This window comes from Leucoraja erinacea, chromosome 23 (assembly GCF_028641065.1).
Source record: "Leucoraja erinacea ecotype New England chromosome 23, Leri_hhj_1, whole genome shotgun sequence".
Lineage (NCBI taxonomy): Eukaryota > Metazoa > Chordata > Chondrichthyes > Rajiformes > Rajidae > Leucoraja > Leucoraja erinaceus.
In genome coordinates this window covers 19,102,480-19,119,082 of record NC_073399.1, presented here as the reverse complement: position 1 = coordinate 19,119,082, position 16,603 = coordinate 19,102,480, and the positions used below count along the sequence as shown (strand labels likewise).

Genomic DNA, 16,603 nt, shown 5'->3' with positions numbered 1-16,603 from the left:
CAATGTTGTCAAATCACTATAACATCCCTTGAGGATGTTGCCAGGACATGAGGGCCTGACAATAGGGAGTGGTTAAGCAGACTAGGACACTGTACCTTGGAGTGCAGGAGGTTGAGGGGTGATCTTGGAGGAGTACAAAATCATGAGAGCAATAGATCGGGTAAACATGCAGACTTTAGCCCAGAGTAGAAGAATTGAGAACCAGAGGACATGGGTTTAAGGTGAGGATGGAAATTTTTAATAGGAACCTGAGGGGAAATTTATTTACACAAAGAGTGGTGGATGCCTGGAACGACCTGCTGGAGGTGGTAAGAAACATTTAGATAGGTGCATGCATAGGTTAGGTCTGGAGGGATATATGCCAGGCAGCCAGGTGGGACTAGTGTAGATGGGGCATGTTGGTCAGCATGGGCATGTTGGGCCAAAGGGCCTGTTTCCATGCTGTATGACCCGATGCTCTAACCAAGGGGATGTGTGACATCATGCTGTTAGTGCAGATGATAGCTTAGTTTTATGCATCTTTGAACGTGAGGGCAGAGCACCATTTGAGGGCATGTTCCAAGCATTGTCGCATCTCAGTGGTGTGGGATGGGCAGTCCCATTGTGGAGCAACAGTGCCAGATCTGCAAGGTTTGCTGAGACTATATCTCTGGGCTCTGCAAGAATCTTCACACACACATTTTCATTGATTAGTGTTACAGATGTATAGACCTACTATAACTGGGCTGGCAGGCAAAAGAGCTGTGTATCAGACCTTTGAATGAAAAACAAAAGGATGTTCTTCTGTATGTAGTCTTTGGGCCATTTTTCCAATAATTATGTGGGCTGGAAGAGGAGATTTTCCAGAATGGGACCTTGGATAAGCACCAGTTAGATGGAGAGACTGGAGAATTTGGGAATACTCTTCAGGATCAAGAGGTGGAGATTTAGTGGAGGTGTTTAGATAAGGTCAGTGGGACGACACTGCTGTGCCAGAATGGTTCGTCACCATACGCTTTAGCCAAAGAACCAAGAGGAGGAGGGAACAAGCAACCTGAACAAATGGAGAAGAAGACTAAATACATTTTTAAAAGAGAATTAGATATAAATGTGAAGGAAGCATTGGAAAAGGCAAGAAAACTGGAACAAAATGGAGAGTGCTTTCAATGGGCTGAGCAGACTCCACATCGGGGTGCATTCAAAGCAATGAATCACGGGGCTACACCCATCTGCTCTGCAGAGAATGCAGTTACTAAGTTGGGCAACATCTGTGGAAGGAGAAACAAGTTCTGGACAATGACCTTTCATTAATGTGGTTGTCCCACGTCATTAGAACCTGTTGCCTACACTAGCTGCCTGGACAGAAATCGGGCCAACATGAGCAGGGATGGCAATATTATTCAAGGGCTGTTGATGAAAAGTAGAATCATTTTTGCACGTTTTTAAAAAGCAGCCATTGAAGCTGGGAGAGGGATGTTAAAGTTTCCACAGTTGTTGATGGGTTATTGTAGCCACCAGAAAGACAAGCATCCGTGCAATTTCTCTCTTGACAAGCCTGCATTGCCAATAGTACTGGAGCTTGGGCCCAATTTTTGGTTGACCCTGTGTCTGTCAGTTAGGCTCATTGTCAATTACTCCATTCCACCTTGCTCGTTGAGTTTATGTTCACTACCTCCCCATTGCCCCTCACAATGTATTTATTTATTTGTTTGCTCATTTATTTTATTTATTTGCTCAGCTAATTTAAACAGCAGGATAAGGGACAAAAATAATTCAACAATGGTCGAGTGGGCGATGTGTAATTCCATGGCCCACACACAACTTACCCCAGCCTTGGTGAGACCATCTCACTGGCCTGGCAGGAGATGGGAGAGTATTGTACTGATGTAACTGCTGAAAATGTGAAATTGCAGGTTACAATAAACTAATAAAGTGGGTATTTGAGTTGATGAGCTACCTACTGACTGTAAATGGGCCTTGTTGAATCTATCTTCTGTCACCACTCCCAGGGGAGAGGTTCCCCAAGGCATATGGTACTGCATCACCATCAGCGTGACAAATGGATGCACAGCTGAGTCCTAATTGAAGCTCTAGCATGAATGAAAGATAATTCATCCTGGTTATACCCTTGTAAGTATTGTTACTGCGTGACCACGGAAAGAAAGGCTTGGATAGAGTGGATATGGAGAGTATGTTTCCACTAGTGGGAGAGTCGAGGACTAGACATCATAGCCTCAGAATTAAAGGAGGATGTTCCTTTAGAAAGGAGATGAGGAATTTCTTTAGTCAGTTGTGAATCTGTGAAATTCTTTGACACATAAGACTGGAGGCCAAGTCAAATTGATATTTTTAAGGTAGAGATAGATAGATTCTTGATTAGTACGGGTGTCAGAGGTTATGAGGTGATGGTAGGAGAATGGGATTAGGAGGGAGAGATAGATCAGCCATGATTGAATGGCGGAGTACACTTGATGGGTGAAATGGCCTAATTCTGCTCCTATCACTTACGTCATCCCTTCTGATGAAGTAGTGGAAATAGATGTTTACTAGGACTTTGTCAAATGTAACATTACTCATTTCTAACCATATATTTCAGGAGTAACATTAATTTGCTTATTTCCCCCAAGACTAGGAAGAGGTTTTGTTGATTTGTTGATGGTCATTTGCTGATTTGATTACATTAAGATTGAAAAGGGTTAAGAATGTTTATTTGTCATATGTACCGTCAATGGAACAATGACATTCTTATTTGCTTCTTACTTGACTCATCTGTCTCGGATTACTGGATGGCAGGACAGGTTGCATGCAAGATATAATCTTCCTCTGGACTTATTCAAACCTAACCAGGCAAGAAATCAGCTTGGATGATTAAAGAATCACAGTAGTGGGAAGCATAGCAGCCCTGATAAACTGGAGAGAAGGGAGAACATAAAGGCTGAGAGAGAAGAGCAGTCATTATTTTCAGAAATCCTCTCAGGATGGAAGAAGACTTGGCTCCTATCTAGTGAATCCCAAGTGAATTAAGTGGGTTCCGAGCTGGCAATTGAGGTGAATATGCGAATCACACGCAGATTTTTCCACGGGGAAATAACTCCCTAACCTTGGGGGCAGCTCATTTCTGTGGTGGTGTGCTTATTTTGCTGATTACACACGACTTTGATCTGTTATTGATATATGGCCTTGAGGTTCTCTACTTGAATCTATAATGGATCAGACATTCTCTGGAGCTGGTGGCAATGCTGCATCTCTTTGATTACATCTCTGAATCTTTTCTTTCACGCTTCCTCTCCACTCACCCGACCCGTTAAACTCCTTCCATGACAGAGCTTGGAGAATGTCTGATTTGGGAGTTGGTTTAGAGGCAAAAAACGGAGCCAGAGCAGGCCAGAGATAAGGCAGGGAGAGAACAAAGCAGCAATAGCAGCACAGTGAAGCAACCAGTAGAGCTGCTTCCTTACAGTGAGCTGGTTCAATTCTGACCTCTGGGACTGCATGGAGTCTGCACGTTCTCCCTTTAACCCTATGCATTTGCCCTGAGTGATCCAGTGTACTCCCTCATCCCAAGTGATTTAATTGGAGAATCTGCAGAGGAGATTCACCAGGATATTGAGTGGGCTGGAACACTTCAGTTATGATACTGGATAGGCTGAGTTTGTTTTCTTTGGAGCAGTGAGACCTTGGGGGGTTGGGGGGGGGGGGGGATTTGATAGATGTGTACAAAATGATAAGGGGATAGATAGAAAGGGTTGATAGTGGAATATTTCCCCATGTAGCATAGACTAGCATCTAAAGCTAGAAGGCATAGGTTTAGGATAATGTGGAAGTGGTTTAGAGGAGATATGAGGAAGAATATTTTCACAGGGGGTGGCTGGAATTTGGAACACAATGTCACAGTGTGTTCTGATCCATTTCGACGTCGGAGTTTCAATCATCCCGGCGAGAGGGCCTGTACATCGGGCCGTGCACAGCAGCGACTGGAGGGTTCAAAGGTCCCGACCACAAATGAACAAAGAGGAAGATGACTGAACTTTATTGCCTTCCCTCACAGTGGGAAATGGTGATTCCACTGTGGTGGATGTTCATGTTAAATTCTATCGTGTATTGAGTTATTTTTATTTATATGGCTGTATGGTATCTCAAATCTCCATGTGACAATAAATGTAACTTGGACGAGGTAAAGGACAATACTCTCATAATACCTTTATTTGAGTAGATTAATACTTAAATTGCAAAGGCATAGAAACCTATGAACCAAATCTGTGAAATGGGACCAATATAGATATTATATAGATAGTAAGGTGACGTGCCTCAATGACTATCGACCAATGACACTAACGTCTGTGGTGATGAAGTGCTTTGAGAGGTTCATTATGGAGCATATCAACTCCAACCTCGACCCACTGCAGTTCGCTTACCGCCATAACAGGTCAGCTGTGGATGCGATCTCACTGGCTCTCCACTCCGCTCTGGACCACTTGGACAACAAAAACTCGTATGTCAGGCTGTTGTTCATAGACTACAGCTCGGTGTTTAATACAATCATCCCCTCCAAGCTGGTTACCAAGCTCACGGATCTGGGTCTTTGTGCATCCCTCTGCAATTGGGTCCTCAACTTCCTCATCCACAGACCACAGTCTGTCCGTATTGGTGGAAATATGTCATCCTCGATAACAATCAGCACGGGAGCAACTCAAGGCTGCGTGCTCAGCCCCCTGCTGTACTCACTCTATACTCATGACTGTGTAGCTGGACAAGGTGCAAACTCCATCATCAATCTCACCGACGACACCACTGTTGTGGGATGAATCACAGATGGTGATGAGTCAGAGTATAGAAGTGAGATTGACCGATTGACCAAACGGTGCCAGCACAATAACCTGGCTCTCAACACCAGGAAAACCAAGGAACTGATTGTGGACTTTGGAAGGGGTAGGATAGGGACCCACAATCCCGTTTATATCAATAATGTGTTTATACCGTTTATATGGTGGAAAGGGTCAAAAACTTCAAATTCCTGGGCGTGCATATTTCCAAAGGTTTTTCCTGGTCCCAGCATGATGATGCAATTATCAAGAAGGCACATCAGTGCCTCTACTTCCTGGGAAGATTACGGAGAGTCAGTATGTCAAGGAGGACTCTCTTGAACTTCTACAGGTGCACAGTAGAGAGCATACTGACTGTTTGCATCGTGGCCTGGTTCGGCAACTTGAACGTCCAGAAGCGGAAAAGAATGCAGAAAGTTGTGACCACTGCCCAGTCCATCACCGGCTCTGACCTTCCCACCATCGATGGGATCTATCGCAGTCGCTGCCTCAAACAGGCTGCCGACATCATCAAAGACCCACACCATCCTGGTCACACATTCATCTCTCCATTGTCACTGGGAAGAAGGTACAGGAGCCTGAAATCTGTAACATCCAGGTTCAGGAACAGCTTCCCCACGGCCATCAGGCTACTAAACACAACATCAAATAAACTCTGAACAATAACAGTCTATTATTACTATTGCATTTTATCTGTTATTTATTGTGTATATATATGGTCTATAGACACACTAAACTTTTATCTCCCGTTCTGTATTATGTTTACATGTATTGTGCTGCAGCAAGTACGAATTTCATTGTCCTATCTGGGACACATGACAATAAAACTTTCTTGACTCTTAAGATATTTGATGGTTGGCGTGGACATGGTGGCTTGAAGGGCCTGTATCTCTGCTGCATAACTATAACTGTGAAGGTGAATGGTAAACTCTGGGGAGAGTAGATGGAAAGGAAGGGAGAATAAAATGGGATTATGTAAACAGATATGTGATGGTCAACCTGGATTTGGGTAAAATGTCCTGTTTCTGTGCTGTGTGACAGAGTAGATGGTGTGACAGTGCTCCCTCCCTTGCATGCTGCTCTGATCCCTATCACTGCTGACAGGCCAATAGAGCTCATTGGTAATAGCAAGGTCCAATTAGTAGGTGATATAGTTTGGCCAACTGAACCTTGTTAGTCTAAAGCCCAGGCATTCTAGCTGGAAGAGAGAAGGGAGTGGATGGAAGGTGAACAAAGTGGGGCGCCTCTACTCCAGCTGTGTTCCCCTGTCGCAGGTTCGTGGAAGATTAAGCCACTGGGACAAACCCAAGACCACCGTGTAGACAAGAGCGAGCCTCAATGAAGAAGCCCGTGTCTATGAGGCTATGAGCCGCCGGAACAACTCTGAGATCGCCAGCACCATTACACTTGTGCACTGATGACAAGGGACAGCGCCCTCGTGTGGTTCTGCACTTGCCACTGTAAATACAATTATATGTGTCGCCTACTGCGAGTGTCGGTGTGAACCCGGCGTCATCCCTGATGCCACAATTGTGAGAAAACTATTAGCAAGACCTGAGAGCAGAGAAGGAAGAACGGACTGAGAGAGTACAGGAAATGCGGAAAACAGCAAGTTGAGAATGCTTTGAATAAATTCAGCGGGATAGACCTGATCATTCTTACGACATAAGCATCATCGCCTAACTTCTGAGTTTTAAACATTCTGCCATTTCTTACATTCAGAGATTATTTCATTAGCTGAATTGAAATTCCCCCTGAATATTACACTAACCTGGTAATGTATCCATGCCATGACTGCATCCTCATAAAAAATATCTGGAATGCATTCACATAATTATCCAAATAGGAAGACATTAATGAGATTTAAAAATCCCAAAAGCACCAAAAAAATCTTGAACAATGCAGGGTTGAGTTATTCAAGGGGCATGAAGAAGTCAACACTGTTCCCAACAGGAGTGGATAATATTGATTGCCTTGGCTGGTAGAACTATGGCAATCTTCTCAGAGACATGGAGTCAAGGGTTTATACAGCAGAGAAATGGCTCTAGTGCTGACCTTTTTGCCCGTCTGCAGTAATCTAATTTGCCGGCCATGAGGTCCATATTCTTCATCTGTTCTCTAAGTAGGCATCCGTCTCAATGTCTCCTAACTATAGTGATTGAATCTGAAACTACCACCTCCTGTGGCAGTGAGTTTCAGTTATTAACCATAATGTGTGAAAAGAAACGCCCAACAGTTTCCCTTTAAACGTTCCTCCACCTTAATTGTAGGGCCATTTGTCTTTGATAGCCTTGCCATGGGTAAAACATGCTATCTACTCTTCCTAAGCCTCTTGCATTTTTATGTATCAGATCACCCTCTCTGCCTCCTTCCCTTCAGAGAAAACAAACAGCCTTTTCAGTTTTTTCCTCTCATAACTAAAGTCAACCAAAGCACCCTAAGTCAAAATCAAACGATCGGTCTGACTCATGTTTCCTCGTGAACTCCACCACGGCCCCAAACCCTGGATGACTGTTCCAGACCACTCATCTTTGGATCTTGGTTTCAGTCAACATAAACTAATTTCAAATGATGCCAATCTTTGGATTCTGTTCATATGTGATAAGACAGTAGAAGTGATGCTGTCACAGGCTGGAAGTTGCAATTACAATAACAAATTAGGAGCACAGACTTACTGCATATCCTGCCTTGGGTCAAATAGATGCAGATAAATCACACATCACAGTCTCATTCCCAGCTCCATCCAATTTAACTCCTTCAATCCTAATAGAGTTATTGCCCATGCAAAGTACTTGCCTAGTTTTTATGCTGTATTTGGTGAATAAGCTGATACCTGTCTCTCAAGACCATTGATTGGTCTTCCAAATCTTACTTGAACCGCAACTGACAGAAATTCTCCACATCCCTTCGTCAATGTCCTGGGATAATTCTCCACTTAATCTTTCAGCGGATCCAAAGGCAGCCATTGTTTTCTCAAGCTGTTTCTTGCACACAACACCACTTAGTTGAATGGTTTTGGTTTATATAGACAGCTTGTTGACATGCTCACAGATATTTAGCTTTAGCTGGATGAACGCAAGGAATTATCCCGTCTCAATGGTGCTTGGTAAAGCTGGAGAGATAAAATGAGCTCACTTCCTTCTGCTAATAATTATTGAGGGCTGTCTGGGAGACACTAAGTTAAGACATATTAATGCCTACAATGGTCAAATAGCTTTCTATCAACAATACCTGCTCTGCCAGAATGATAATCTTGCCTTTGATCTTGAAGATAAAGAGTCAGGATTGGGGATGATTGGCAGGGCAGTTTCAACAAGTAAGGAAATTAGGCAATAGAAGTTTCTCCAGTCGATTGATTAATAGCAGGAAGGTACAGTTTGCAACCCTTCCTCCCCCCCTCCCCATGTGTGACATGTGCTTAGCAACAAGTGTGCAGTCGACATTTCCTATGTAGCTGAATGTTTCAACAAAGATAGGTTTGTGGTTTCCGCTGATACTGGAAAGTATGTCACAAGCCAGAGAATTCGACGAGCTGCCTTCACTTCTAATCGGCAGTGGGTCTGTTGGCCGCTTACTAAAATGAATTATACTTTTCTCATCAGCAGATGTGACCCCACATTGAAGAAGCTGTGGTCGGCATAGGTTGACTGCCTTATTCACTGCCGTTGATTCTGAGAAGAGCCGTTTCTTTTCTTGCATCTATCCGACAGAGCCTCATCAGAGTAAGTTACTGTACACCGGCAATCCTGCGTCGTGCTGTTCTGGCTGAGTATTGAGTCGCTGGCTTTTGTTTGGGGAAGAGATATTGGGTGGTCGGGGAAAGTCTGGCCATCCTTGGGGATGTGCTTGTTGGACTTTGGCTCTAGATTCAGAACCCAGGCAACAAGATCTCTCTGCTACTATGCAGTCTAATGCCTTGGGTGAGAGGAAAACAGATAGGCCTACGCCTCGGTTGGGTAGCTACTCTGGAATTTACATCTCTTGATGTATTGATTGAGCACTAACCAGGTGTGTGAGAATTAAGTATAATATTGATAGAATGGTTCAGTTGCCTGATGACAACTAGAGTGTGGTCCTGAGCTACCATCTACCTCATTGCAGATCCTCGGACTATCTTTAATCGGGCTTTACTGGACTTTGTCTTGCACTAAACGTTATTCCCTTTATACTGGATCTGTACACTGGTGACGGCTCGATTGTAATCATGTGTAGTCTTTTGGTTGACTGGACAGCACACAACAAAATGCTTTTCACCGTACCTCGACTCACATGACAATAAACTAAACTATATTAACTGCTGATCTCTTGATGCCAATAGGTAAATAAAACGATAGAATTTGGACTTTAGACTTTAGAGATACTGAGTGGAAACAGGCCCTTTGGCCCACCAAGTCCATGCACTATCCTACACACGGGGGGCAATTAAAGCATTTACAGTCGCCCATTGGAAGGAACAACTATAGAGAAATACCTTATGCAGAGCAGAAAATTACAGACAATTATAGAACTTGTTTCAGAGTGGATCTGCGTTGGCTCATTCTTATGCAACCAAATGGCAGGCTGAATGGTCGACTCTCGTTACCCTCAGTCCAAATTCAACTTTTAAGATTCATGAACCGATTAAGACATGCTGAAGAAATTCTTCAAGATATGAGGAGATGATTTCAATGGGGAACGCATGGGAAATTTCTGCAGGTCGGTCGGAGAGATAGGTGGACCATGGGGGATAGGATGCAGCCGAGGTCCATGGAAATCATTTCCGTGGGACAGGAGCAGGCAGAAACAATGGATCTGCCAGGGCAGTTGTGTTTCTGGATTTTGGGGAGAAGGTAAAACCAGGCTGTACGGGGCTGGGAAACTGGGAAAGGTTGGAGGCTGTGGAAGGCAGACAGCCAGAAGTGATAAAATCAGAAATGGTCTGTGAGATTATGGCCTGGTGCTCATCTGTGGGATCATGGTCCAAAGATAGATAGGAGAAGGTGTCGAGAACTGCACATTTTTCCATAACTTTCATTCATTTTTTCTTTATCTCTCTACATCATCGTCTATATCTCTTGTTTCCCTTTTCCCTAACTAGTCTGAAAAAGGGTCTTGACCCGGAACGTCACCCATTCCTTCCCTCCAGGGATGCTGCCTGTCCCACTGAGTTACTCCAGCTTTTTGTGTCTATCTTCGGTTTAAACAGCATCTGCAGTTCCTTCCTACATATAGGTAGGTTCAAGGTGAAATGGGGAAAGATTTTACTAGAAATGAGAGGGGCAACTTTTTAATATAGTGGGTGATATTATGGGACAAGCTGCCAGATGAAAGTGGCTGAGGCAGATACAAAATAACATTTGAAACACATTCGACAGGTACATGGATAGGAAAGGTTTAAAGGGATTCTAGACCAAGTGGGTCCCATTGGGTCCCTGTCCCACGGGAGGCATGGTTCCCCAACACAACCCATTCCCCAACGCAATATTCCACCACTCACCCGTTCCCTCAACGCAACCTATTCCACCAATGCAATATTCCACCACTCACCCATAGCCCCCAACCGTGCAGGTGTGGCTCAATTCCCCTCATCCTCCAGCACTCCCTCCCCATTCTCTTCACCCTCCCTCTTTTTAAACTTGAAAAAAAAAATCCAATTCCACTGCCCCTGCCCCTGCCCGTTACAAAGTTATAATGACAGGAGGTCATAAGATGGTCCAAAAAATTGTAGTGCTATCGTGTACCATTTTGACGTAATTTCAGTCATGATGGACAGACAGACAAACAAGATGAGAATTTTATTCTGAGATTTCACACAGAGAGTGGTGAATCTCTGGAATTCTCTGCCACAGAAGGTAGTTGAGGCCAGTTCATTGGCTATATTTAAGAGGGAGTTAGATGTGGCCCTTGTGGCTAAAGGGATCAGGGGGTATGGAGAGAAGGCAGGTACAGGATACTGAGTTTGATGATCAGCCATGATCATATTGAATGGCGGTGCAGGCTCGAAGGGCTGAATGACCTACTCCTGCACCTATTTTCTATGTTTCTATGTTTAGTAATATATAGATAGGTAGATGGATCAGGCGCGGGTAAGTGGGACAATCTTGGGTGGCCTGGGTGAGTCGGGCTGAAGTGCCTGTTCCTTACTGTACAACTCAATGACGTGGGGAAACTGACCACGCTTCAGAATGGTGTCATTGAACAGATGCATATAGATAAAGAATTAATGAGTCAGACAAGATTGCTAGGTGGTAGTTAAGAGGAGGAACTTCGACAGAATTGGTGGTTAAGAAGGAGAAGATTCATTTATAGCCATCCTGTCCTTCAACCCCAAACCCCATCATCCGCCCCGACCATCAGCGTGGCTGCTCAATGCAGATTTACTGGTGATCAGGTCTGTGTGGTTCAGTCTCCAGCATTCTCATGTCCAGGTCTGTAACAGGCTTCATTACTACTGGTTGATAATCCGTTACTCTTGTACCGAGTAACAGCCCTGATGTTAAAAGGTAAAAATGATTGGGCCCAGCATTCACCAAGCAGATTTTATCAGAAACATGGGGGAAATAGGTGAGGACACACGTATCCTCATCATCCCCGAGACAATGTGTGTCCCCACCTACGTCCCCCATGTTTCTGGTAAAATCTGCTTGGTGAATACTCATCCGGGAGGTTCTGTTTCTTATATTACTCAGCAAGGTTGTTACAGGGCAGTACTAGACAACCTTGTGGTTGAGTGAAATGTGCATGTTTGGGCCGATGTACTAGAGCTTGGATTCAGATAACTTGCTGAATTATAACACGGCCTCCAGTAGCTTGGGACTCGTCCAGAGCTTGGAGTGATGGGTCGACCTACCTGTCTGATCTTACCTTCTTCCTCTGATCTGGAGTATTGTTGTGGGTTGTTACTATTACTAAATATTGCACGTATGAATATTGGTTGCATTATTGGGACATTTCTGATGAGTATCACCGGCTAGAGTATTATTGTGTCAGTCCTGTTATTATTGAAATAGTAACACCAGGTGTAATGAAAGCAGAATGTTCTGAAAATGTTCAGCAGGTGATAAATGGCAGTGAAGAATACAACTGAACTCGTGCTTGAAGTCAATGATGTTATTGTTACAATGTACACCAATATATTATAGTTTGCATAATAGTATTACTTTATTATTAAAATTATTTCCTCATTGTAATGTATGTTGCATCCTTGTGTCACTGGGAGATCTGTGGTGGGAATGTACAGTTAAACTGTGTGCGGCCATTAGCTACAAAGTTGAGGCACTGCAACACGATCCCCCGCTTGAAGTCTGCAACCGCTGCTGGAGTCGGTGCAACGTTGCTGCAGCTTCTGCTTCACCTTTGATCAAGATGCACATGAACAGCAAGGTTTGTGATAGAGTTTGGCGGGGTGGGGTGTAGGATGAACCCTCACTCCCAAGCTCCCGCCAGGTCTTTCCCTCTCACGACTCGCACATGCACTAAGTCAGAGAGTCATAGTGAGATATAGTACGGGAATAGGAGCGAAGGAATAGGCCCTTCGCTGAATCAATTTCACTTTCACAATCAACCACCCATTTCCACTCATCCTGCATTAATCCATTATTTATTCTCTCCATAATCTCATCAACTACTCCATTCCCCCCCCATCCGAACCTCCAACCACATCTTCTGCATCCTTTTTCTCCAGAGATGCTGACTGGCCCGTATAAACCAGCCTCTGCAGTTCCTTTCTACACACTAAATACTACCGTATTGAGCAGCCAGGGATAACCATAACTACAGATAACCAATAATAATAATAATAATAATAATAATACATTTTATTTGTATAGCGCTTTTCAAGGACTCAAAGTCGCTTTACATGGTGAGTCAAGAACAAAACAAAATAGAGCAGTAAGACAGAGATGCAAAGGGGAGGGGGACATGGGACTAAGGGTATGCAGAGGTGAAGAGATGGGTCTTGAGGCAGGACTGGAAGATGGTGAGGGACTCAGAAGTTCGGATCAATTGTGGGAGGGAGTTCCAGAGCCTGGGAGCGGCCCTGGAGAAGGCTCTGTCTCCAAAAGTGCAGAGGTTGGATTTCAGAATGGAGAGGAGACCGGCTGAAATGGATCTGAGGGACCGTGAGGGGTGGTAGGGGGAGAGGAGGTCAGTGAGATAAGGGGGGGGCCAAGTGGTTGAGGGCTTTGTAGATGAGGACCAGGATTTTGTAGATGATCCGGTGGGAAATGGGAAGCCAGTGAAGTTCTTTGAGGACTGGGGTGATGTGGTGCCAGGATTTGGTGTGGGTAATGAGTCGGGCGGCTGCGTTCTGGACCAGTTGGAGTCAGTTGATGTTGCTGGAATTGATGCCAAAGAGAAGAGAGTTACAGTAGTCCAGTCGGGAGGAGATGAAGGCATGGATGAGTCAAGGATAATTACAGGTGAATAGAGATGGTAAATAATTAGAAATGGGCAAGGTCAGTTACTATTATCTGGCAGAATTAGGAATGATTAGTAACAAACTATGACCAATGCTGGTTACCATTGTTCAGCTTGAATAAGGCCCGGGGAGCCATTGGAGTGAGAGGAGGAGTTACCCAATCTGCAACGTTCCATCACACTTCCAGAGAAGGGGTCTGGTGGAAGCGGACCAGAGGAAGCAGCTGATTGTGTGCAACCCCAGGTTTGCATTTCTGCTTTCAGGTTAAGGGTACAGTGTTTATTAGTAAAGGTACAGTTTAAAGGATAAAGATTTTTATAGTGTGAGGGAGTTGATTTAGTTTGGGAGTAACCTATGTCAGTGGAGATTGGCCCCGTGGTTTGCTCAGCCTGCAACATGTGGGAGATCAGGGATATGGTCGGTGTCCCTGGTGACTACGTTTGCAGGAAGTGTGTACAGCTGCAGCTCCTGGCAGACCGCATTGAACGATTGGAGCTGCGGTTGGATTCATACTGGAGCATCCACGATGCTGAGAAAGTCGTGAATAGCACGTACAGCGAGTTGGTCACACCGCAGGTAAAAGGTAAGAGGATAGAAAGGGAATGTGTGGCCATTAGCCAGCGTAGCAGTAGGCAGGTAGTGCAGGAGTCCCCTGCGGTCATCTCCCTCCTAAACAGGTATACCATTTTGGATACTGTTGGGGGAGATGGCTCATCAGGGGAAGGCAGCAGCAGCCAAGTTCATGGCACCATGGGTGTCTCTGCGGCACAGGAGGGGAGAAAAAAGAGTGGAAGGGCAATAGTAATAGGGGATTCAATTGTAAGGGGAATAGATAGGCGTTTCTGTGGCCGCAAACAAGACTCCAGGATGGTATGTTGCCTCCCTGGTGCAAGGGTCAGGGATGTCACTGAACGGCTGCAGAACATTCTGGAGGGGGAGGGTGAAGAGCCAGTTGTCGTGGTGCACATTGGCACCAACGATATAGGTAAAAAAAGGGATGAGGTCCTACAAGGTGAATTTAGGGAGTTAGGAGATAAACTTAAAAGTAGGACCTCAAAGGTAATAATCTCTGGATTACTACCAGTGCCACGGGCTACTCAGAGTAAAAATAGAAGGATATTGCAGATGAATACGTGGCTTTAAAAATGGTGCAAGGGGGAGGGATTCAAATTTCTAGGGCATTGGAACCAGTTCTGGGGGAGGTGGGACCAGTACAAACAGGACGGTCTACACCTGGGCTGGAATGGAACCAATGTCCTTGTGGGAGTGTTTGCTAGTGCTGTCGGGGATAATTTAAACTAATGTGGTAGGGGGTGGGTGCAAGAGCAGAGAGACAGAGGGGTGTAAAATGAGGGTTAGGTAGCAAGGTGAAAAGTAAAAGTGGCAGGCAGACAAATCCAAGGCAAAAATCAAAAAGGGCCACTTTTCAACATAATTGTATAAGGGGTAAGAGTGTTGTAAAAACAAGCCTGAAGGCTTTGTGTCTCAATGCAAGGAGCATTCTGAATAAGGTGTAGAGTAGAATGTGCAGATAGTTATCAATGAATATGATATAGTTGGGATCACGGAGACATGGCTCCAGGGTGACCAAGGCTGGGAGCTGAACATCCAGGGATATTCAATATGAAGGGATAGACAGAAAGGAAAAGGAGGCGGGGTAGCGTTGCTGGTTAGAGAGGAGATTAACGCAATAAAAAGGAAGGACATTAGCTTGGAGGATGTGGAATCGATATGGGTAGAGCTGCGAAACACTAAAGGGCAGAAAACGCTAGTGGAAGTTGTGTACAGGCCACCTAACAGTAGTAGTGGAGTTGGGGATGGCATCAAACAGGAAATTAGAAATGCGTGCAACAAAGGTTAAACAGTTATAATGGGTGACTTCAATCTACATAGAGATTGGGTGAATCAAATTGGCAAGGGTGCTGAGGAAGAGGATTTCTTGGAAAGTATGTGGGAAAGTTTTCTAAACCAACATGTAGAGGAACCAACGAGAGAGCAGGCTATTCTAGACTGGGTATTGAGTAACGAGGAAGGGTTAGTTAGCAGTCTTGTTGTGCGTGGTCCCTTGGGCAAGAGTAACCATAATATGGTTGAGTTCTTCATTAGGATGGAGAGTGACATTGTTAATTCAGAAACGAGGGTCCTGAACTTAAAGAAAGGTGACTTTGAGGGAATGAGACGTGAATTGGCCAAGATAGACTGGCAATTGATTCTTAAAGGGTTGACAGTGGATATGCATTGGAAGGCATTTAAAAACTGCATGGATGAACTACAACAATTGTTCATCCCAGTTTGGCAAAATAATAAATCAGGAAAGGTAGTGCATCCGTGGGTAACAAGGGAAATCAGGGATAGTATCAAAACAAAAGATGAAGCATACAAATTAGACAGAAAAAGCAGCCTACCAGAGGACTGGGAGAAATTCAGAGTCCAGCAGAGGAGGACAAAAGGCTTAATTAGGAAAGGGAAAATAGATTATGAAAGAAAACTGGCAGGGAACATAAAAACTGACTGCAAAAGTTTTTATAGATATGTGAAGAGAAAAAGATTAGTTAAAACAAATGTAGCTCCCTTGCAGTCAGAAACAGGCAAATTGATTATGGGGAACAAGGACATGGAAGACCAATTGAATAACTACTTTGGTTCTGTCTTCACTAAGGAAGACATAAATAATCTGCCGGAAATAGCAAGGGACCGGGGGTTAAATGAGATGAAGGAACTGAGTGAAATCCAGGTTAGCCGGGAAGTGGTGTTAGGTAAATTGAATGGATTAAAGGCGATAAATCCCCAGGGCCAGATAAGTTGCATCCCAGAGTACTTAAGGAAGTAGCCGCAGAAATAGTGGATGCATTAGTGATAATTTTTCAAAACTCTTTAGATTCTGGAGTAGTTCCTGAGGACTGGAGGGTAACTAATGTAACCCCACTTTTTAAAAAGGGAGGGAGAGAGAAAACGGGGAATTACAGACCAATTAGTCTAACATCGGTGTTGGGGAAAATTCAGGAGTCAGTTATTAAAGATGGGATAGCAGCACATTTGGAAAATGGGTGAATTCATTGGACAAAGTCAGCATGGATTTATGAAAGGTAAATTATGTCTGACTTATCTTATAGAATTTTTCGAGGATGTAACTAGTAGAGTGAATAAGGGAGAACCAGTGGATATGTTGTATCTGGACTTTCAGAAGGCTTTCGACAAGGTCCCACATAAGAGATTAGTATGCAAACTTAAAACACACGGTATTGGGGGTTCAGTATTGATGTGGATAGAGAACTGGCTGGCAGACAGAAAGCAAAGAGTAGGAGTAAACGGGTCCTTTTCAGAATGGCAGGCAGTGACTAGTGGGGTACCGCAAGGCTCAGTGCTGGGACCCCAGCTATTTACAATATATATTAATGATCTG

At 44.3% G+C, this 16,603-nt stretch overlaps 1 protein-coding gene across 1 annotated transcript in view; it reads left to right on the top strand.

The window, feature by feature from the left end:
- The first annotated feature begins 3,720 nt into the window (after positions 1-3,720).
- The window catches only part of unc13d (unc-13 homolog D (C. elegans)), an 81,945-nt gene continuing 69,062 nt past the window's right edge, over positions 3,721-16,603 (top strand). The window contains exon 1 of the mRNA XM_055654016.1: positions 3,721-8,524. The gene's annotated coding sequence lies outside the window, so the exon portion shown is untranslated. The remainder of the gene's footprint in view (positions 8,525-16,603) is intronic.